At 32.4% G+C, this 24,503-nt stretch overlaps 1 protein-coding gene across 2 annotated transcripts in view; it reads right to left on the bottom strand.

The window, feature by feature from the left end:
• Positions 1 to 24,503, bottom strand: part of LOC111420766 (leucine-rich repeat-containing protein 15) — a 173,223-nt gene that overhangs the window by 38,677 nt on the left and 110,043 nt on the right. The window lies entirely within an intron of this gene.

The following is a 24,503-nucleotide window of genomic DNA, read 5'->3' as shown; positions in this document are numbered from 1 at the left end:
AATGCAACGTTTAAGTGCTACTGATGAAAATCTTAAGGGACCTGCTAAAATTATTTTTCAATAATTTATGATTAAGTAAGCTATGACTTCCACATTTGACATTTATTATTAAAAAAATAGTATGTTTACCAGCGAAGAAGCATTTGACATATTAATGATGTTGGGAGAATGTAAAGAAAACTTTCGAAAAGTAGCGCGAAGATATGCGGCAAGATTTCCCGATTTTCCGCAACAGTTGCGGCACGTTTTTAAACGTTTGGCGAACCGAATAAAACGTAAAGGTTGTGTGCAACTAACTCAGAACAAAGGCTTGCTGATGTTCTTGAAGCGGTGGATTTCGATAGACTTAACATTAAGCCAATCACCAGTATGGAGAATATTAAAGGAAAATAGTTTGTATCCATACCATCTTAGTGTCCATCACACTCTTGGTGGACGAGATTTTGAAAGAAAGCTTTTTGTAATTGGATTTTGGATCAAGACGACGATTTTCCTAGACGTGTTTTTTGGACCGATGAATCGCTTTTTATAAGTAATGGAGAGGTAAATCTTCATAACACCCACAACTGGGCTTTAGCTGCCCTTTTTGCTATCCTTGCACTTAATGTTAGTATGACGGCTGAGTGGTCGGAGTCAGTGTAAAAGTTGTCTTCAATTTCTATGAATTGGAGGATACTTTTCTGGTAATTCCGTTTGCTGTTGGCATTTCAAGCATGTCCATAATTATTTTATTTTGGGTAAAGTACTTGCATCTCTGGCTTCTAATTTGCGAGTTGTAGCATTGATTAGATCAAATATCTTCAGCATGCTTTGTATTATCTCTGGTATAAGATATTCCAGGCGTCACTATATTAGTCTCAGCATTCTTACGCAGCTTCTTTTTTGCAGCACCATTGCTATTGCGTATCCTCTGCAGCTAGCCGGATGTTTTTTACAGTTAACGCATTTATCAGGTGTAAGAATCAAAAAATAAAGTACGACTTTTAACTAAAATTAAAAAAATCCTACAATCCCTGCAAGCAGTATCTACAAGTATTTTTGCTATTCTATAAGCAAAAATTTGGTCTTCTGCCAACAGTATTAAGTTTTCTGTCAGCAGTGTTTAGACTTCTACTAGTATGTATTCCATTTTCAGTATCTAGTAATCTCTCCTCAGTTTATAGTCTTCTCCCAGTAGTATTTCTGTGGTAGGAATTTATTTAGTCGTCTTTTCGTTAGCGGTACGTAGTCTTCTATCAGTGGTATCTAGACTTCTAGAGAAATATATAAACTTATCGAGGTAGTAATCAGTTTTCTGAAATCAGTATATAATTTTCTATTGACAGTATCTAATTTTATACCAGTAGTATCTTTGTAGTGACACCTTCATCGTACGTTACAAGGTTTACAGGGTGTTCCGGTGACTCGGGACATAAAATTAACCTTATATAGTAGAGCAAAAATGATGACGATTCGTAAAAAAAATTTATTATAAAAGTTTTCAAATGGCCAAAATATGGGCCATCAAAGTTCAAAAATTTTAACACATTTTTCTAAATATTTTCAATACCATTTATGGTAGAGCGTTGAAATTTGGTAGAGGGTAAACAAATATCAAGCAAAATCATTGAATCAATTTTGACTTTGATCGGGCTGCGGTAACCATGCTATACAGGCTGTCCCTAAAATTTGTTTGCTCAGAACTTTTTTGTTCGCTCGTAACCCTACATTTATTTTTGTACTTTTTAATAGAAAATTTATTTTAGAAACTTTTATCACTCTTTGAAAATTTTGATAACATTGACCGTTTCCGAGTTATACGCGAAAATATTAAGCTTCGATTTCAATGGTAACACTAAAAAACAAAGTCTTCGAAAAAGTCAAGGTTGGCCGTGGCAATTAAAAAAAACAACTTGCTGTCAACTTGCTCATGTCGTTTAAACACAAACGATAGTTCTGTTAGTTATTATTAATTTTATGTGTTCAAAATGGAGAGTTACACATTTAGTGAACAAACTGACATGATTTTGACATTAGGGCAATGTCAAGCAGCCGCTAACCGTTATCAGGAGAACTTTTCGAACCGCAGAGCGCCCAATCGAAAAACATTTTTAAGGATTGAAACCCGTTTAAGGGAAAATGGGACGTGTAAGCCGAAATTTACTAACAACGGTAACGTAAGATCAGCCCGAACACCCGAACTAGAAGAAGATATTCTAGACTAAGTAGAAGAAAATACTACAGCTAGTACTTTAGATATGGCGAGGCATTTTTTAACTTCAAAAACAACTGTCTGGCGTGTTCTTCACGAGCAACAGCTTTGTCCATTTCATTGTTACAAAGTTCAGGAAGTTCGACTGGCTGATTACTCACTGCGACTGCAATATGCAATATGCAGTCTGCATATTGCCAAATAATGCAGCACAAAATCCAAATTGATGATCAGTTTTTAGAAAAAGTACTTTTTACAGATGAATACACTTTTTCTAAAGATGCAATCTTCAATTTGAGAAATTTACATACGAAAATCCAAGATTTAAGAAAACTTGGAAATCACAATGGAGATTTTCTCATAACGTTTGGGCTGGCATTGTGGGCGATGTAATTATTGGACCCGTTTTCTTGCCATCAAGGCTGGATGGACATACATACAGGCGACATTTAGAAGAATTAGATGATTTTTTAGATGACGTTCCTTTAAACACAAGGCAAGCAATGTGGTGTATGCATGATGGTGCTCCTGCGCATAGCACACAGGCTGTCCAAGAATTTCTGAGGGAACGTTTTCCGGGACGGTGGATTGGACGAGGAGTAGGTGCACCCATAAGTTGGCCCCCCGATCGCCGGATCTTACACCTGTAAATTTTTATTTATGGGAACGCGTTAAACCACTAGTTTACTGCGTTGAAATAACTTCAGTTGATCAACTGAGGTTGCAAATTGTTGATTCATTTGATCAACTTCGAACTGAGATCAATGTTCTCCGCAGAGTGCGCTTTAATTTAAGACGGCGATATCAGGCAGTGTTTTTGAACATCTGCTTTAGTATTTTTTTGTTCTTTCTTATTTATTACTATTTGTTTATAATTTTATTGTTCTTGTTAAAATTTTTGTTATGTTCTTGTTTGTTGTTACCGTGAAAATTAAATTTATCGTTTTGGAGATTACATTCTTTTATTCAAGTAAAATAAATTAACACTGGATTTAACTAAATCTCCACTTAGAAATTTATGCAATTAATGGTTATTAGCTCAGTTCGTTTTTGAATTGTCATCGCCAACTCAGATCTTGCGGAATATGTTTCTTTTTTTGTTTGTTACGATTGAAATCAAAGCATAACATTTTCGCGTATAACTCGAAAACCAAGTTTCTAAAATAAATTTTCTATTAAAGAGTACAAAAATAAATGTAGGGTTACGAGCGAACAAAAAAGTTCTGAGCAAACAAATTTTAGGGACAGCCTGTATAGCATGGTTGCCGCAGCCCGATCAAAGTCAAAATTGATTCAATGATTTTGCTTGATATTTGTTTACCCTCTACCAAATTTCAACGCTCTACCATAAATGGTATTGAAAGTATTTAGAAAAATGTTTTAAAATTTCTGAACTTTGATGGCCCATATTTTGGCCATTTGAAAACTTTTATAATAATTTTTTTTCACGAATCGTCATCATTTTTGCTCTAGTATATGAGGTTAATTTTATGCCCCGAGTCATCGGAACACCCTGTATATGATACTGCTCAGAACAAATATCATATTTAGATTTGAAAACAATACTAGACCATAACAATAACAAAATTTACACAACCTGGTATAAGAAGACCTCTTGTAGCAATAGAACCTTGCATTACTACAGTAACCACCCTAAGACTCAAATCCTAAACACAACGAATAATTTAATACATAGAGCTATTTCATTGACTGATAAACCATTCAGAAAAGAAATAAAAACAGTGATATATGAAATTCTTTTGGAAAATGCTCACCCCAGAAACTTAATCAATAAAATGTGGTTCAGTATAAATACAAAACTTTCTATTCAGAATGTTGATCATTCTGTAAATACAAGTAACAACATAACAGAGGCAAAAGCGATAAAGAGATAAAGCTACGTAATAAAAATAAAGATAAAGTAGGAGGTCTAACACAATCTTTGTTGACCAGTTATATCAGTAAACATAGTAATAATGAAAACTCAATAAAAACAGGTAAAAAACGTTTTCAGTAGGAAATATTTACAAAAATAGTTCAAAATGACCACCGTTTTTCAAAATACATAAATTTACTCGTCGTAAATAGTTAAATTGCACTCTGTCCATTGTTTTGCGATTATTTAATGTATTAAATGCTAACCAAATTTTTCTTCGTAATTCCTCTTCACTATCAGTTGTAGAGGCATAGGCTTTTGACTTCAATGTCCCGCAGAGAAAATAATCACACGGTGTAAGGTGCCAGACCTTCACCGACCTTCTTCCAGGCATCAGCTTCCCTTCCAATCCATCGATTTGGTATTATTACCGGTCCAATGATGTTATCGCCAATAATTCCAGCCCAAACATTGACTTTGAATTGATGCTGATGATGGACCATCCGGATTTTCTTCAGCATAAACATGATCGTTACGCATGCTAGTGATACCAGATCTAGTAAACGTCTGTCAATAATATCCTTCTACTAAAATGTGGGTCGTGGATTCTTTCGTTTTGGATGAGTTGGCAGAAAGTTAAACGCATTTCGTGATCCACAGGTAAAAGCTCTTGCACTTTTTGAAGGTGGTATGGATGTAACCCTTTCTTCTACCTCTACAGTTCGCCTTATACGTTGACATCCACGGTCTGTGTATTTCGGTTTGAAGTTTCCTAATCGTCGAGTGCCAACCGACTCGAGAAACTTTTCCCGATTCAAGACTTGAACGCTTTTGCGACCATTAAATTGACATTGGCCATAAGCTAAAATCATATCTACTTGCTCATCATATGTGTAAGTATCCATTATAAAAATAACGTTAAACACGATTTATTGATGTTAACGGACAGTTAAATGCAAAGCATACTAGAGTTATGTTTTCTTATTGCAATAACACATGCATTATCAATAAGAGACTAAAACGGTTTAGAACTGAATGCGCTATTCAGAAATTATAATAATGTAATTGTCTCCTGGCCATAAAAAAAAATTGGTGTAATATTCGTGAACACATGACTTTTCCATCATTCCTGTGTTTCTAAAATTGTATCAAAAACCATAAAAAGACGTTAATTGAACCTAGGAACTCACTTCTGAATAATGGTTTCAATTGATTTAAGCGTTTTGGAGTTATAAAAAATAAAAGAATTTTTTTTGCTAACTTTGAAGTCCTCTAGCGGCAAAACGAAGCAACTTTGGATATAGATAACTTAACTTAAATCGACCTATTTTGAGCCAAGGAATCTGTGGTCTTCCGTTGTACACGCAAAATCCTGATGATGATCCTTGTAATAGCCCGAAACGTCGATTAAACATGTTTGAATAAACATAATTAATCCATGAGGAGTGTGTTAGTTTCCTGCGAAATTATCCTTATAATAAAAACAAATCCTCGTAGTTAAAATCATATACAGATACTGCTCTATTTCTGTGTTACTATTCTTAATTTAATAATGTTTTCGTCCATTATCACTACTTAATTATTTAGACAATAAAATGACCATATACAAAGTGATATCTTTTATTTATCTTTATCTTAACCGGTTTATATAAAAGGTTTACACGTTAAAATAGAAAATTCCTTATTTAATTCATTATTACTAGCAGGTCTAGTTTTATCAAAATTTACCAAAATTTAGTATCTCAACAATAGACAAAACGTAATAGAACTACTTAAAAAATCTGCTATACAGAAGGAATCATCATTAATCATTGCATTTGATGTTACAAACTTGTACACAAATATACCCGTAAAAGAATCTTTAAATATTATAAAGGAATTTTTAAAAAATAGAATGGATAATAAAAATGATATTGACAATATCCTTAAATTATTCAAAATCTGTACTGAACAAAACTTTTGTAAATTTGATAACAGGATAGGTATATGAATTTAATGACGGTCTCCCAATGGGATCACCACTCAGTGGACTTATCTCAGACATATTTTTAAATAAATTGGAAGAATATCTTATTATAAATCCAATAAATCCACAATATGAAAATATAATCACAGGGTTACGTTATGTTGATGACGTTCTAGTTACAAAAAGGCAGAATGATTTAAAAATGATTGATGATCTGTACAAATATATTAATAACCTTCATAAAAATATTACATTTACATTAGAAATGGAAAACGACAACAAGCTAAACTTTTTGGACTTTACTCTGATTAGAGAGAAGGGTAAGATCGCTTTCGATATTTATCGAAAACCGACATAGAACAGCAAAATTATTCCGCATGATTCATACCACGATTACACACAAAAATTAGCAGCCTTAAGATCATATATACACCGAGCATTTAATTCATCGATAATACAAATAATAGCAAAAAATAATAATTACCCCGAAAATAGAGTACAAAAATTGATAGACAAGAAACATTGTAAAATGAATTTAACACAAATATCATCATTAGAAACGACAATAGATATTGACAAACCAGATAAATTCAAAACAATAACTTACCTAGTTACAATATCACACAAATTGAAAAAACTCTTTAAAAAATATAACATAAATTTAACATTTAAAATTACACACACTATTCAAAATACTCTCGTTAATAGCAAAGATAAATTCGATAGCTTACAAGAAAACCTTTCAATATGTAGGTGTCTTCTGAAGATGGTAATTTAATTACCGAAACCAGTTAAGATAAAAATATATAAAAGATATCATTTTGTATATGATCATTTTTTTATTGTCTAAATATTCTTAATTTGACATGAAAAATATATTTACAATTAATTTGTTGTCATGATATTGGAAATGATAGTCGTACTTAAATAATATAAAAAATAATATATATAATAAATAAAATATATAATAAAATAATATAATAAAAAAATTTTTATTTTATTTTTTGGTTTCTACCGGTTTCGGCTTATATTGCCATCTTCAGGAAACCACGTTATTGTGATTCATTTTTCTGTTTATATATCATTATTTCTTCTTTTCTCTCCTCTTATCTTTTCTCTATTGTTTGTGTTTATTTTATAAATAAATTATAAATTGGATTACTCACATATTTTAGTTAAGTAGAGACAATAAATGTTATAAAATAAACAGAAACAATACAGAAAAGAGGAGAAAAAAGAAGAAATATAATAATAATAACGTGATTTCCTGAAGATGGCAATATAAGCCGAAACCGGTAGGAAACAAAAAATAAAATAAAAATTTTTTCATCGTTAAATACGACTATCATTTCCAATATCATAAGTTAACACATACGATGATAACAAAGAACCTAACACAACCAATTAATTTGTTGTTATCGAGATGTACAGGGTAGTTCAAATTCGATGTCCGAATAGCACTTGCTGGTTTTACGATATTTTCAATTTTGACCTCTAAGGGAAAAATAAAAGACGATAGCGCTATGAGGTTTTCGGCATTAGCAGTTTCTCGAAAAACGAGATCATGACATGTAAGCTACTTTTTTTCTCACTCTTTTATAGTTTCCGAGTTAGCCTATTCGGACATCGAATTTGATCCACCCTGTACAGCATTGTTCTTTGAGCTATTCTTGGTGTACTGATCAATTATTTTCCGTACAGCATTTAAGATTAAATCTAATTTATTTGTTTATATAAACATAACATACAAATAAAATATACAAGTACTGAATTCTAAAAACCTTATTCGATGCAATTCGTGACTCCATGTTAAATATGATTCAAAAAGATTAAACAGATTTTTCACGACGTCTATGAAGAAATTGTGTAATCGATTATAACAGAAATCGTAATCGGTTAACCTTAAACCACCTACAATTTGAAATCCTTATCGCCTGATCTCCTTTACTGGGACATATCCTTTGATGTTTAGCCTATTATATCGTGACCCTTAAGGGTTCGAAACAGGATCTCCGCCTGAAGACTAAAGTTTCAATGTTACAGCGAAGCCCGTTTTACCTGTTCTCCAACGGAATAACCTTGTTAGACTCTCATTCCGCTTGTCCCCAATTTTGCATAATCGATAAAAATATATCCCACCACAGAACACTTTGAAAAAGAATATTCACGCGAATAGAAAAATGTCGAGGCATTGCCGCTTAACAGGTCGAATAAAATTTCCTTACGAGGTAAAGGAATAATTGAATGTTCTACTAGTATATTAAAAATTAAAGAGAATTTTATAAACCAAAGTGTATTACATAAAGTGTATAAATAAAGATTACGTTTCCTCGTAAACGTGAAAGTAATCTTTTTGTAGAATATACAGAAAAATAATAAAATGAAAGAACGTCGAGTACTACTAAATCAACGAATTCCCGATAGAAGCGCAGCTGGTGCAAGAACTTTTTGATACTTTCCGCAATGTTTACTTGGCGTTTCCTCTTATATATTGGTCTCTAGTGACCTTTTGGTCTCTATAGTAATACAAACGTGAATAATTTAAGGTTTTTTAAAGATTCTAAATAATAAATTATGAGCATTTTGCGTTTACAAACATTTATATTAGTTTTGAAATATAGGTTAGAATTATTATAAGTGGGGAACTGTTCAAAACTGTAGTAAAAGCAAAGATAACGGAAATTGGGTCGATTCGTGAATTTGTGTTCAGAGATCAATTGTGTTCAAAGTTTCTAGATTCTATCTCCAAAAAAATACGTCAACTTGAGTTTCATTAAAAGGAGCGTTATCTTAGACTGCGAAAATAATGGTACTTTTATATGGTAAAAAATTCTAATTTATAACCCAAGCCATTTCCGTAATACATCAAGATAAAACTTTTCTGTGAGTTCAATATTTCTTTTTTCACAGCCAAGTTTTTAGTTTTAATGAAATTAAGTTTCCAGAGTTTTCTTTTTTAAAGAAGTTGTGTATAAGAAAGACAATAACATCATGACTTCATATTAACAAAGTCTTGATGTCGTCCCTATGCCGATGTCTACAGTGGTACTACCGATTTTTAATGTGTAACCTTCCTCCTAAATAGTTAAATATATTTGTTATTTATATTACAAGTGGGCTAGAAACATAATTACAGTACGAGTGTGAAGAATTGCACGACGAGGTCGTAGACCGAGTCGTGTAATCACACGAGTACTGTAATTATGCTCTAGTCCACGTGTGATATACAGCATTTTATCTACGACTGCTAAAAATTACTAAAAAATCAATTTCTTTAAAAAAGTCTATTTGACATTTATAAAAATATTTTGAAATGATTGTTAACAATTTTGAATTGTCAGTTTCAACAACATGTTTACTCATCTGGAATAAGAGTTTTGAAATGTAAAAACATAACAATTAATGTTTATAATAAATAGTATTGTTTCTCTGTAAGAAGATAGCACTTTTTCTTTTGTATTGTTGCTCGTTTCAATAAATTAAGTCTGTTCTGATTCGGCTAAAAATGCGTTACGTAATGAAACCAGTGCGGTAATGAACTTCATTACGTAACTCAAATCACCTCAAATGAGTGCGGTAATGATGACTTATCCAAGCAGTCGTAGATAAAAATATTTATTGTAAAAAAATACTATAATGGGCTATAATTTAAAAGTCAATAATAAAAAAATTTGGAAATGACTACTGTTTTATGGAAGCATAATGCTATTTTTCAACATATGTTGTAGACATTTTTGTAAAAACACCTGTAAAATCAACTGCTCTTCTTTGCAACATCAAAGGAATTTAATGTTCAACCAAACTTAACTTAACTTCCCTTATCACCCCGCCTCCCTTCTTCGTTCCCTCTTCCCAACCACCTCCCTCATCCATCCCCTGCTTTCTCCCCCTCTTCTGTCACCGGCTTCTTTCTTCTTCTCTCAGCTCAAGAAACCAGAAAAGTTACAACTTGTGTTATTGTTAAAAAAAGTTACAACGTACATTTGTTTTAACATTTGTTTAATACATTTGTTTAATACATTTGTTTAATACATTTGATTAGTAATTAAGTGTAATAATGTAGTAATTTATTAGTAATTTATTGTAATTTATTAAGTCGAGTAATTTGATTAGTAATTAGTAATTGTATCAATTGTATCAGTTGTTTATACTAATTTTAAGGTGGCTAAGGGTCTGTGAAGTAAATAGTATCGTTCCATTTAACTTTTCTTCAAAAATCACAAAAATATGTAATCGCTGCAGATAACGTCCTCTAGCTCATTTGTTTTAAAGCAGACGGTCTTACTAAAAATATCTTTAAAAAGAGCATAAAATGCTCTTTCAAAGAACACCGAAAACATTCAAATCGGTTGAATGGTCTAGGAGATATTAAAATGTAAACATATGAAAACGCATTGGCCTCCCCCTCCCTTATTATGACAGATATGAGAAATATTGCAAAACAAAAGCGATGCGGTATTATCCAAGCTATTAAATGATGTTGTCAAAGTTATAGCTCATCGTCTAAGTTTCTGAGATAGCGGGAACTTTATGTTTCTCAATGGCAGTTACGCTCCCTAGCGGTCGAATTACGAACTTCAAAATAATTTCCAGCTATTTCTCTTGGTCACTTTGCTTATAAGGATTTTTTTCCCAACCCTCTAGGCCTTACCGTTCTAGAGATACAGCCGCTCCGTACGCTTAACTGGAAAGCCTTTACATATGAATTGCATTCGTAAACTTGTTTAAAGTTGTTTTTGTGACTGGAAATAGTTGGTTAGGGTGGCATTCAGAGTCGGTTATTAATTAATTAAAAATTACTATCTATAATAGAAAGAACATAATATATATTTTAATTATGTTTATTCGACGAGCCGGGTTTCATTCCAAATTACGACAAAATTGAGAATATTATTGCTAGTAATAAATAACGCATTTAAATACATATTTTATTGAATTTAGCTAAAGAGAAGAAAGAGATTGTTTACGCAAATATAATTTTTGATACCTTTTTGATCTTTCCAAAGTAATGCTTAAAAAAAGTTCACTATGTACATATAATATTATAACTTTTGTAATAAGTGTAGAAAAGTGAGTACATCACAATATTGTGACTCAAGAACATTTTATAATGGTATGTACAATTTTATAGTGGTGTTTTGCGACTTTAGAGTAGGGTTAAATATCAATATAATCCCAAAAGGCCTTTAATGGTGAAAGAACTTGAAGCAATTTTTGAAGATCTTGATCTCAACGAAGTAATTGATATTGGTTATGTTTCACACGAAGTTAACAATTTCACCAATGAGGAAGATATTTAGAAGAAACTATCGGTGGAATAAAAGATTTGCCATTTGATATTGTCGGAACATTTGAAATACCAGGAAAAAAATGGTGGTTACCATTTATAAATGTGTTAAACTCCGCCATAGTAAATGCTTGAAAAATGCACAGGCAAACAATATAATGATAAACCAATTTTTCAGTTGGATTTTAGATGGGAACTTGTAGGAAGTCTTATTAGTGTCAACAACAGTTAAGATACACCAGAGGACATGGTTCCACAATTTCTGTAACTATAATGTGTTATACATAATTCAAAAAACAATGAAAAGTGGAGACGACGCTGCAGGGTATATCAAGGCACGATAGTATTTATGTGCATCATATGTAAATTTCCATTTGCTATGGAGTTGGTCCCAATGTTGCGTTAATCTAGCAAAATGTATTATGTTGTATTTTATATTTTAAAGATTATTTCTAAAGACCTAAATAAAGGTTTATTGACAAAAAAATTAGAATTTTTTCAATTATATCTATCACTGGTCCTTAATGGGTTAAGAACTCAAATTTCATCAATCATGACTACATCAATCAATTATCATCGATCAATTATGACTGCGCGTTAAATGTTACATAAATATATAGTTGTTTATTTAAAGAGAAATTAAAGATTGATTTTATAGCAAGTTATTACCAATATGTGAACATAAAAATATATCTTTTGTTGATATCTTTTGTCAAATAATAAATAACTTAATGTTTTTTTTTTTATTATTCCTATATAATGCAATGATTTTTGCGTATGACAGTTTTGTCAACAACTTGATTAAGTACTGGAAAGCCGCTCCTTCGCGATTAAGCGCTTTGACAAAGTTCTTAAGGCCAAGTTTAATGTGAAGAGGTGGCAATAAAACGTCCTGTGGGTTCACAAGTAGTACAGAGGACACGTTTTGTTGTCCTGGCTCATAATGGGTACGACTCGGCCACACCTTTCTCACTTAATGATGATCACCTGCACAGCAAAATTTCATAAATCCAGATTGCATCCTAACAAATAGTCCAAGTTAAAATTAAGTACAATTAATTTATTTCTGAACCTTTAGATTGCTACAAATTTTCCATTGATGCTCATTGTATTTGATCTTGGCCAAAATTGCATACATTGTGTCATATTGTCACATTGTCATCATGTTGTTTATTTCCAATGTAGTAGAGCCGCCTTCAAACTGTACTTAGAACCATCTATGAACAAATGCCATTCATTTCGATCATATGGTGTATTCATCACATCAAATACACCTTTGATGTCATTGCAGAAACACATGTCATTTTCTTTTTTGAAAAAAGGTAAAATCGAGCGATTTCTATTTTTTTATATAGTGACTTGTGTTTTAGGGTCAAGATGTTTCCATTCAAATCGCGAATCAAATCACTCAGTTCATTTTGCGAAATTATATGCATTTCTTTCATAACGAAATTGCTTTCTTTGCTCGCCAGTGATGAAGACGAAGTTCTTAGGGCATTTTTTGCACTTATACCTGGACAAATTGGCAATAGATCACTGCCCGTACCTGGAATTGGCTTGGACACTGGTGATACGTCAGGATATTTATACTGTGCTAGTTTCTTTGCATTTATACCGACGACATTCATCGAGCAAAAGTAGCAATCATCTACATGATTTTTCTGTTCTCTCTATAACGTTGGCACAAAAAATGAAAAGTATACATTTTCACCAAGTGACCACTTGTACAGCTTTGTTCTGCTCGCGTTACAAAACAATTTCGGTACCCATGGCTTGTCAGTGTTTACTGTAGCAAAACCAAAGTACTGTATATACGCATCTTTGAGTGCATTTGTCATGATTTTACCACGTTTTCCGAGCATATAACATCTACAAATGTAACAAGAACACTTTGAATCAACTTTGCAACGTTGTCTCTGCATTTTCACACGTTCCCAAGCTAAATCACAGCACAAAAACAAGTTCGAAATGATGTTTAATGTAAAGTGGCCAGCTGACAGCTGTTATAAGAGCGCAGGCGCGAACGCGAAAACCGAACTGGACACACGTATTGAAGATCTGAGTTCAGGGCATCAAATAACGTTAAGAATCGTTCTCATCTGCTCGGGTCCAAAAGTTAACCCGAATTTGTAAACTTGTGTTATTATTATTTTAATGGAAACATTGAGCCTGGTGCTTCGATACAATAATGAAGAGCCTGGTGCAAGAATGAAATAAGTAACAATATGTAAATTGTTCAGTAAAGGCAAAAAACTTTTTTAATTTCATGTTTGTATTTAAAGTGATGATACAAATCAAGTATAAATAAGAATGACAATTTTATCTGAGCAAATGTCAGTTTTTCCATATATTGTGAAATCATAGTAAAAAAACAAATTGTGGTGCAAGAAGGAGATATGTGAATGCATATTTCATTTGTTTTGGGAGAGGTTGGAGAAAGGATCAAATAACATTGAAAACTTTTTATTATTTCAAAGAAGGTGAGGAAACACTTTTATTAACAAAATAAATAAAACAATTTTTAACAACACGTAAAAAATATCAAAAATCTTCCTCAGAAGAGCTACGGACAGCTCTGAAGACCCCACTGAATCGGAATGTGAGTTTTTTTTCAACTTCTTCATTTTCTATTGCTTCTAAAGACTTTTTCTTAAAATCGCTATAAAACAACTCAGCTTTTTGGAGGTGTGTTTGATGCAGCGCAGCGCTTCAACGTTTTTTTTTTCTTTTTCTGTATCTGCATTCTCTTTCTTATTATTTACGATATCACATATTTTGCAAGTGTCTTTGCGCGCCATTTCAACCTTTATGTTAAAATTCTCTTGGAAATCTTCAGAAATCATACGATATTTGTGGTTTGTATGGACGGTTATCTTGTTTTAGTTGGTGCATATCCGGTTCGTATTTTTGAAGGTATATCGTACATTATTGATATGTTTAAATCGCTGGATAGGTAATATTTTGTGATTCTGTTGCGGCTATAATGGGAATTTACAATCAAAGTTCCCAATATGTAACATTCGCTCGTGGTCATTAATACATTTGTTTAACACATTTGTTTAATACATTTGATTAGTAATTAAGTGTAATAATGTAGTAATTTATTAGTAATTTATTGTAATTTATTAAGTCGAGTAATTTGATTAGTAATTAGTAATTGTATCAATTGTATCAGTTGTTTATACTAATTTTAAGGTGACTAAGGGTCTGTGAAGTAAATAGTATCGTTCCATTTAACTTTTCTTCAAAAATCACAAAAATATGTAATCGTGTTTTAGTTGGTGCATATCCGGTTCGTATTTTTGAAGGTATATCGTACATTATTGATATGTTTAAATCGCTGGATAGGTAATATTTTGTGATTCTGTTGCGGCTATAATGGGAACATCGTTTTGGGAAACTGTTGATATGCGCATGCACATGTTCTTTTAAATCATCCGTAATAATACAAGGTCCGTTGGAATGTCGACCCTGTTTATCTTGAACGGGTGTTACGTTGGTACAAAGATGCTTTGCTATGCGTTCTGAGCGTTTCTTACTAATACCATGAAGAACGCATACAGCAGTTTTGCAAACCTCGACATCGTTACTGGTTTAATCCCAATGTTTAATTCACGTGGCGTAAAGACATTGAAATTTATTGTACAAAGCACAGTTTAGATAAATCATGTAAACTGCATATTGTCGTTGATGTTAGACAACCACCTACATGAATTCGTATCGTAATACAGGTACACATAGAAGGTTGTCTAACATCATCGACGATATGACTGCACTTGCAGTCATTGCCTTGCTCTCTTTCTGGCACAAGCTTCACCATTGATGTGGACTTGTAACATTCTCCTCTAGTTCTCTGAAGGCGATGAAGAACAATATTTTGGAAATCAATTGTAAAAGGAGTTTTGAACAGTAAAAAGATGGATTGGTTAGAGATAAGATAAATTAACTCTTGAAGATTCACCATGACGATGAAGGTATGCTATATTCAAAATAAAGAAAAGAAATCACGATACGAAAGGTTTTAAAACATTGTAAGGCACACATTGTTGAAGAGTATAGACTAGATAAGATGAAAAAATTACGCAAATCAAGCATCCGAAATGAAGAAAAGCGTCAAAATAGATACAAAAAAGTCTTTTAAAGACTCGGTGAACTAGTGAGTAAGGATTCGCCGGTCAAATTACTTATTTTAGGGGTTTATAAATGTGGAAATAACGGGCTATTGTACTTTTTTCATAATTTAGTTACCAAGGAAACGTGTATATATTCAACCCAATAAAGATCTGGAAGGCCAGATTCTATTTCAGGAGAGGAATTAAGTGCATTTGGTTTATGTAGAGTAAGTTGGGGTAATATGGCAACTTGCTTTTTGTCGTCTATAACTACATAGCCTGCATAGCCTACATAGCCTTAAATTAACACGAAAAGTCAAATTGCTATATTCCCCTTGCAGTTGGGTAATATGGCTGTCGATGAACAGATAGTTCCGACTAAACCACACACAACTCTCAAACATTATAATCCTAAAAAACACACGAGGTATTCGTTTTAAATGGTATGTCTGGCTTCAGCTACGATATTGATTTTTATATTGGACTTACTGAACGTCTAGGCCACTAACCTGATCTTGGAAGAAGTAGTAACGTAGTTTTCGATCTGTCCGACACGACACCCAGAAACCGAAAATATAAACAGTTTTTTGTTAATTGGTTTACTGAAATACCTTTGCTTACATATATTTCAAAAGATGGAATACTGACTCTCAGAACAGTTCTAATGAAACGAATTTTTAATTACCAACTTACTAAAGAATCAGTAATGAAGAAGCAAGAAAGAGATGCATTTGTTGAGAAAGTTGCAAGCATTGATGGTGTCGATATAAGTTCTGTTAGATGGTATGATAATAAGTTGACGACAACCGTTACAACATATGTGGGAAGTCAGCCAGTTTTTGAAGTAAGGTTTTTTTATATAAACAATTCTTGTTTCAAATGCATAGAAGAGTACAATAACTCGGTGAAGTCGACCTGAATTCTTTCAACGAATTCGAGGAAACAATTTCCTTTCATTAATATCGCATTTTTAGTTGTCACTTATGAAATTCACAAATCTCTAAATTCATACCCATTTTTATTAGAGATGACTACAACCAAATATGACTGAAATCCAAACTATGACTGTTATTAAACTTCATCAACAAGTGCACAAAAAGCGCATAATTTATTAATATCAGGTACCACGTTTTCGTATTAGCATTTTAGTATAAAAGGTGTGAGAACGAGACGAGTTCATCTCATATTTTACCCTTTTGTGATGTTTTCTATGGTATGCTGTTGCGTTTCGGTATTCGAAACAATGGACGAGGGATGCATAAATTTTTAATTAAAGAACTTTTAGTGAAGCTTTATAATAGTACGGTTGAAAGCAAAGAGATCGCCTTTTTTTTTTGAAACAATTTTCTTACCAATTTTTAGGTATTAATAAAAATATTTTTAAATAAAGAGCTAATAATATCATAAAATAACTACAAAATGTCGTATTTAATTGTGACAAATTTGAACAGTTTTTTTGTTTAATTATATAATTCATTTATGTTTGAAGAATCTAAAGAATTTTAACCGATTCTTTAGAAAAACTTTAGAACCGTTAGAACACAACTTAATTTAACTTCGTTTATGAGATTAGTAAGGAAATTACATATACAGGGTTGGGTCAGCTAAATTATACGCTTTGAAGGGATATCTACCATAATCGTAATGATTTTGCAAAAGAAAGGGAGCAAGCTCTAGGGGCTTCCTGATGTCAAACAATGAGCGATGGGGAGATTATATATAATTATAATACGATGCGCGACATAACTCATATTTTGAAGCTGAAATTAATTCAAAGAGATGTTATATATTGTATTATTCATATTTTAATAATAAATTTATCTTACAGAAAAGAATTTTGAAAATAAAACTGACTTGGCAGTGGCAAATTAAATTGTACACGGAGTGAGATAAGCGAACGTTTAAGTTTTTCTGTATGTGTGGAAATTGAGTGACTTAGTTAAGCCTTTCGCGTTAACGTGAAAGCAATATTCTCACTCACGTCCCTTCCTGCTAGGGGTCGATGGTAAAAAAGTAAGAAGAGGGGTTCGTTGCAGTCGCTCATGGGTTTAACCCGTGCTTGAAACCCACACGGTACATGAGCTCGGATCGGAGTTTATTAGATACGACTACGTGAGCAGAGAATTAAACGAGGAAATGAGAAGGAACAACGGAACGTTTGAATATATGTATACAGGGTGAGTTATTAGTATCCCGGCGGTCGATAGTTACTAAATCATTTGAGATAGAAAAAGAATTTTCATTTATACATGGTGTGGTATTTATGCATATTTAGACAGTATGTGATGGATTAGTATGTAATTTTTTTTAATGGAACGCCCTGTATATTTTGTCATACTATGAGTACAACTGACTTTAGTTATCCAACCACGTCTGTCAAGTTGGCACTATATCTTGCGATTTGAATAAAAAACCTATTGCGTTAATAAATTGTCGCTTAATTTGTTGTAATATGTCGTAAAGTTTACAAGTTTGTCGTGCGCGTTTTGTGAATAATTTTTGAGGTATTGCACTTTTGAGGTAGTGCTAACTTAACGGCGTTAATCTATGGTATAGAACGGAAATAACAAAAAATTAATGACGATACTGATTGTCGCTTAATTTGTTGTAATTTGTCGTGAAGTTTACAAATTTGTCGCGTCCTTTTTTATGAATTATTTTTGAGGTATTGCACTTTAAAGGCATACTAAACCTACTTTAAATTTTCGCCTACGTCATCAAACGTTACTAAGGATTGGTATGACGTCATATTAAGGCCACAATTGACCAATTACAGTATTCCATTTACAGTTACGATAGTAGCGTATTAATGACGTAAGGCTCAATGGTGAAAAACCAACATTACCATACTAAAATCATGAGCAAAACTGTTGTACATCATCAAACGTTACCACGGTTGTTTTTAAAACCAGAATTGACGAATTACAGAATTACGATTACAATTACTATAGTAACGTATTGATGACGTAAGGCTCAATGGTGAAAAACCAACATTACCATACTAAAATCATGAGCAAAACTGTTGTACATCATCAAACGTTACCACGGTTGTTTTTAAAACCAGAATTGACGAATTACAGAATTACGATTACAATTACTATAGTAACGTATTGATGACGTGTAACATCATGTGTCATTCTGCTTATGACTTTGGTATGTTGCATATAGGTAGAGCTAACTTGACACCCGGTCTATGACTTAAAATGGAGATATAACAACAAATAACTAATAAGATAAAATGTTATTTTATTAAAAGTAAAATAGACACGGTCTTTTGGCAAGTTTTTTATTGCACAATATACAGGGTGAGTTTTTTCCATGTTTAGTATGGAGATCTCGAAAACTAGCGGAGATAGAGAGACGATTAAATAGGGAAAGAATTGCAGTTTCATGAACTCAATTTAATGAGCTTTTTGTTTATTGGATGAAATGCATGGCTAACTAGATATCTCGAAAAAAACGTTTTTTTGTTATATCGTTCGATACCTATGGCTCCGCTATTATTGATTTTAGGAAATTTTTTTTTATTTAAGCAATATTTTTTGAGTTATGACACAAACTTGTAATTTTTGTAATGGAAACCATAGTTGGCCATGACTTTATAAAAAAGGCCTTTTCTCAACGATTCTAATGATATACCACTTGACATAGATATTTTCATTTTTCATGGATAACTGCAGAAAAAAATATATACAAAAGGCAATAAGAAGGAAAATACGAATAGTCAAAGAAGAATGGCAGATAGGTATGGAAATAAAGAAATTGCAAACGAAGCATGATGTATGATTAAAAGACAGACAGAAGTATTTTTCTAGACAATGATACTCTACGATAGTAAGGTAATCCCAGAAACATAGGGGTAACTAAAAAGATGGAAGCAATACATAAAGCAACCACTTGATGAAAATCTCGACAGCGATCAAGTATACGATGAAAACGGCGAAGAATAATTAAGCCCCGACGAGGTCCTAACTGACTACAATAAGCGTGTAGAATATTGTACGTGGTTTATTAACATGTGTGAAGCTGATCATATCTTCGATTAAAGTTTTGTGGACGGATGAAACACGATTTACAAACTGCGGCATGTTTAATAGACATAATCAACATTTATGGATGCAGGAAAATCCGCACCATGTTCAAGAGAGGAGACCTCAAGTTAAGTTTGGATTTAAGTAATGGCTATAATTTATTTATTAATAAAAACATCCATGTCAAGTGGTATATCATTAGAATCGTTGAGAAAAGGCCTTTTTTATAAAGTCATGGCCAACTATGGTTTCCATTAGAAAAATTACAAGTTTGTGTCATAACTCAAAAATTATTGATTAAATAAAAAATCAGTTAGACTGCTTTATTAAATATGCAATACCCTACAAATTTTTCCTTTACACATTTTTCCTAAAAGCAATAATAGCGGAGCCAGAGGTACCTAACGATATAACAAAAAACGGATTTTTCGAGATATTTAGTTAGCTATGCATTTTATCCAAAAATCTCATTAAATTGAGTTCATGAAACTGCAATTTTTTCCCTATTTAATCGTCTCTCTATCTCCGCTAGTTTTCAAGATCTCTATACTAAACATGGAAAAAAACTCACCCTGTATATAATTAATGCTGGTATAGTTTCAAAAGTAGACTGAACCTCCCTTGCGACATCTTTCAAATCGTCGTAAACAACTCATTTAATGCTATTTCGATATGAAATTGCTATATAATGTCCTACGGCGGTATTACTATTTTGATTGCCCAAATATCCAACGCAACCAACAACATACGTTTGTTACGTTTGTAGAATCACGTCGGCAATCGACGTGTGTGACGAGGATTTATCAATTCTGGAAGCATACACTCTTTATAAAACTGTTGTAATTTACTTTCCATATTGTCCTTCCAAAATTTCATATCAATCTTATACAGTGTGTCCTAGGATAGGTGTTACAATAGGTATAATGACCTAAAAATTTTTGAATTTTATTAGTATTTTCAAGTATTTTCAACTCTGCCTTGACAGTGAAGCGAAAACTAGTTTTAGTTCAGCTAAAGTAAGCTTTTTGTTTATGATAAGGCAAAATTTCATTAAGAAAAGTTGTTCAGAATGAGAAACTATGACACTATGCAAAATTTCAGAAAGATCTACCTACATTGATTAAACCACCATATTTTAGATTAGATCAGAGTGAAGAAAAACAACAATGAAAAATGCCATAAAAAATATATTATCCCTCAGTTTTAGTTCACATTTCAATTACTCTTGCATTATGTTAACATCAGAACAGAAAATTTACGTCGTGCAGTGTTATGGGCTTGGGCAAAGTGCACTAAGAGCAGTGGTGCAGCAGTTTAAAGTGAGATTTCCTAATACCAATCTTACACGTATAGTTAAGTATGACTGTTGCGAATAGTTAAGAAATTTCTTACTTCGGGAAGCGTTGTTAAAGTTAAGAGAGAGAAAAAGAAGTATAACGACAATACAAAATTTGCTGTAGAAAATTTAGTCATTGTATAGAAAAGAGTACAACAAAAGGTGGATGCTATGTTAAATAAACGACAGTTTAGTTTACGTAAGACTTTTTATAAATAAAATAAAATTATACAATATTTATGTTATTTAAACTAAAATGTGATGGTTCAACCAAAGTAGATACATCCTTCTGAAATTTTGTATAGGACCATAATTTCTCATTTTGAAAAACTTTTTTTAATAAAATTTTTCCGTATCATGAACAAAAAGGTTACTTTACCTAAACTAAAAATAGTTTTTGATTCACTATCAAGGCTTACTTTGTTTTCAAAATGTAAAAATATTCTTAAAATTCTCTTTACACCAAGCAGGGCTTAATTCCTGAGCCGTAAAAATAAAATTCAAACATTTTTAAGTCCTTATAACTCTTGTAACATCTATCCTGGGACACACTGTATATGAAACTTGTAATGAATAGTTTATATCGGTCCATACCACAATATGCATCCTTTTCTGTTGGTAATTTTCAACTGTCCTTGTACTTGATAGTACCATTTATCTTTTTTATTTATTTTAAAATAGTCTCTTTCTTGATTCCATTTCCAGAAAGTATTTTTTTTGTTTTATGGTATGCGAAGAAAGGGCACTTTATTTCCACAACAACTCCTTGTCCGACTAAACCGTCTGGACTTGCTCCTAGGAAACTGTACTCAGCGTCTATGAACAATCCGCACGTTCTTCCTTTATATTATCATGTTCTTCTAAGGCCCACTTTTACCACCTCTTGATAAATTTCACCGATAGATAAATTGGCGCTCTTAACCAATGAGAACGCTTAAAACCGCTGTAACCATGGCAATTATCTATCGGATAAATTTGTCAAGAGGTGGTAAAAGTGGGCCTAACTAATGTATAGCAAGTTTTTCATTCATTTTACCATGCTGCATAGCCTTAGATCTACTTACTGCATCACGCGATTGACGCGACAAATTTGTAAATTTTACGACAAATTACAACAAATTAAGCGACAATTTATCACGTCATTATTTTTTTGTTATCTCCACTCTTTACCATAGATCCCCACTGTCAACTTAGCACTACCTCAAAAATGCAATATTTCAAATATTGTTTATAAAAAAGGACGCGACAAATTTGTAAACTTTCCGACAAATTACAACAAATTACGCGAAATTAATGCAATAATTTTTTTTATTCAAATCGCAAGATGTAGTGCCAACTTGACAGAGGTTATCCAATCGTATAGTTGTTAATTCACAGCGTTCATACTTCCTAAGATATTCAACTGTTTTACCAAAATATTGCAGGAACTTTTAAAAAACGATGTAAAAAGGACATAAAAAAACTAATCCAAAGATATTAGATACACTACACAGCGTGTTCATACAGTGCTAGCGTAAAGTAACCCCCCCCTGTTTAACTTCCGAACAAATTGAGATATCACTATGAACAAAAAAACGTCAGTTTCTATATTTTATCAGCACAAATATTTTCTTATGGAAAATTTTGCCATCACTTTTAGTTTTTCCGGAAAATAGATCAACTTTGTTTTTTTAAATGGAACACCCAGTATATTATGGTATCTTCCGAAAGATGAAAACAATACGAATCCAACGGTACCTCACAATCAAATATCGGTTTATTAGTTTTTCGCATAAAAATTAAACAAAATGCGGAATTTTGCCGGAAAAACCAACGTATCTTCGTCGACTACCTGTCGTAATGCAATCGGCCAGGTAAATGGTGGACGGTAGGTTTACGGTCGGTATACGCTCGAGCTAAGACGGATTTAAAATTGCAAGTTCAATTACTTATTTTTTTTAGAAATGAAATAAAAGTTGATTGGAAGTATATTAAATTTATGAATTAATCATATTTTATAAAAAAATATTTATAAAGAAAAAAAGTCAATATAAGAAATGAAATTTTCTTATTAAAGATTTTGCTAGTATAGGTAACGGTTGAAAAATTTGCTTAGTGTTGTTATTGAATAATAAAAGAATTTTTTATTTATTAAGAATCAACTATTAAGTAAATTGTTCGATATGATTACGTTGAACTTCTAGGCAGTGGTACCATCTTTGTAGTGTTTCCTCTCTCACACTTAACATGTGATCAATATTTTGGCAGACGTCAATAATTTTTTGTTTTAAATCCTCAATACTACCCAACGGAATTTCATATACCTTGGATTTTAGATAACCCCATAAAAAGAAATCTAAAGGTGTCAGATCTGGTGATCTTGTTGTCCATTAAAATTTTTATCAAAATAATTTCGTACCATTGGCGCATAATGTGGAGGTGCTCCGTCTTGATGAAACACTAGTTCCATTTCAAAATCGTCAGAATTCTGTTGTACAATTTGCAAAAGTCTTGAAAAAAAAACATTTACTTTCTAATGAAATTGAGTGATAACGTCACGATATTCATGTGGATTAACATCACGCCGATGCAATTTTCCACCCAAAAAGAAAGTACATTCATCACTGAAACAAATATGTTTCAAGTATAATCGATTTCGTTCAACCATATTTGTCATTAGCTCACATAATTCTGTTCTTCTATATCAGGGTCATCTTCTGTTAATTCATGAAGCATTTTTATTTAAAATGAATGATATTTATTCTTCTTTAAGTATTTCCACGTCTTCCAACAACGACGCGGAAATATTTAACACATCACACGTTGATGCGATAGCAGCAGACGACATCATGGGCACATTAAATACTTCTGTTAATATCTGACGACCAGTCCTTTTGCGGTCTTCGACGCTTCCAGTTTCCAAAAACTTATTCACAAGCTCTCTTAAATATTTTCGACTAATTGGATGTTCAGGAAATCGTTCCTTAAATTGTCGCCCTGTTTCATGTAGATTTCTGTCAGCACGAGCGAATATTAAAATTGCTTCGATATTGTGCTCTAAACTCCTTCTAGCCATTTTGATCTCGCCTTTCTTTGGTTATACTTGGTCGGGTAGAATTCAAAGATAGAAATGAAGGAAATAAATGAATATTTGCATGCTGCCTTAAATACAAAATTTCAAAGTACCTACAAACTTTAAAATTGTTGTTGTGACCATTTTTTCTTAGAAGTTTTAAAAAGAACTTTCTTTTTATCCTTTTCTTGTATTGATCGTTTCATAAAAACATTCTAAAAGAATTGCTGATTTTAACCCTGCTTAATCCGAGCGTAGACCGACCTTTAACTGACCGTCCACCATTTATCTGGCCCATTGTATCTCGACAGGTAGTCAACGAAGATGCGTTGGTTTTTCCGGCGAAATTTCGCATTTTGTTTAATATTTATGTAAAAAACTAATAAACCGATATTTGATTGTGAGGTATCGTTGGATTCGTATTGTTTTATTCTTTCGGAAGATACCATAATATACTGGGTGTTCCATTTAAAAAACAAAGTTGATCCATTTTCCGGAAAAACTAAAAGTGATAGCAAAATTTTCCATAAGACAATATTTGTGCTGATAAAATATAGAAACTGACGTTTTTTTGCTCATATTGATATCTCAATCTGTTCAGAAGTTAAACAGGGGGGGGTTACTTTACGCTAGCACTGTAGAACTAAGTAAA

This window comes from Onthophagus taurus, chromosome 2, assembly GCF_036711975.1.
Source record: "Onthophagus taurus isolate NC chromosome 2, IU_Otau_3.0, whole genome shotgun sequence".
NCBI classification, from domain to species: domain Eukaryota; kingdom Metazoa; phylum Arthropoda; class Insecta; order Coleoptera; family Scarabaeidae; genus Onthophagus; species Onthophagus taurus.
The sequence above is the reverse complement of the archived record's forward strand: the minus strand, read 5'-3'. Positions and strand labels throughout refer to the sequence as shown.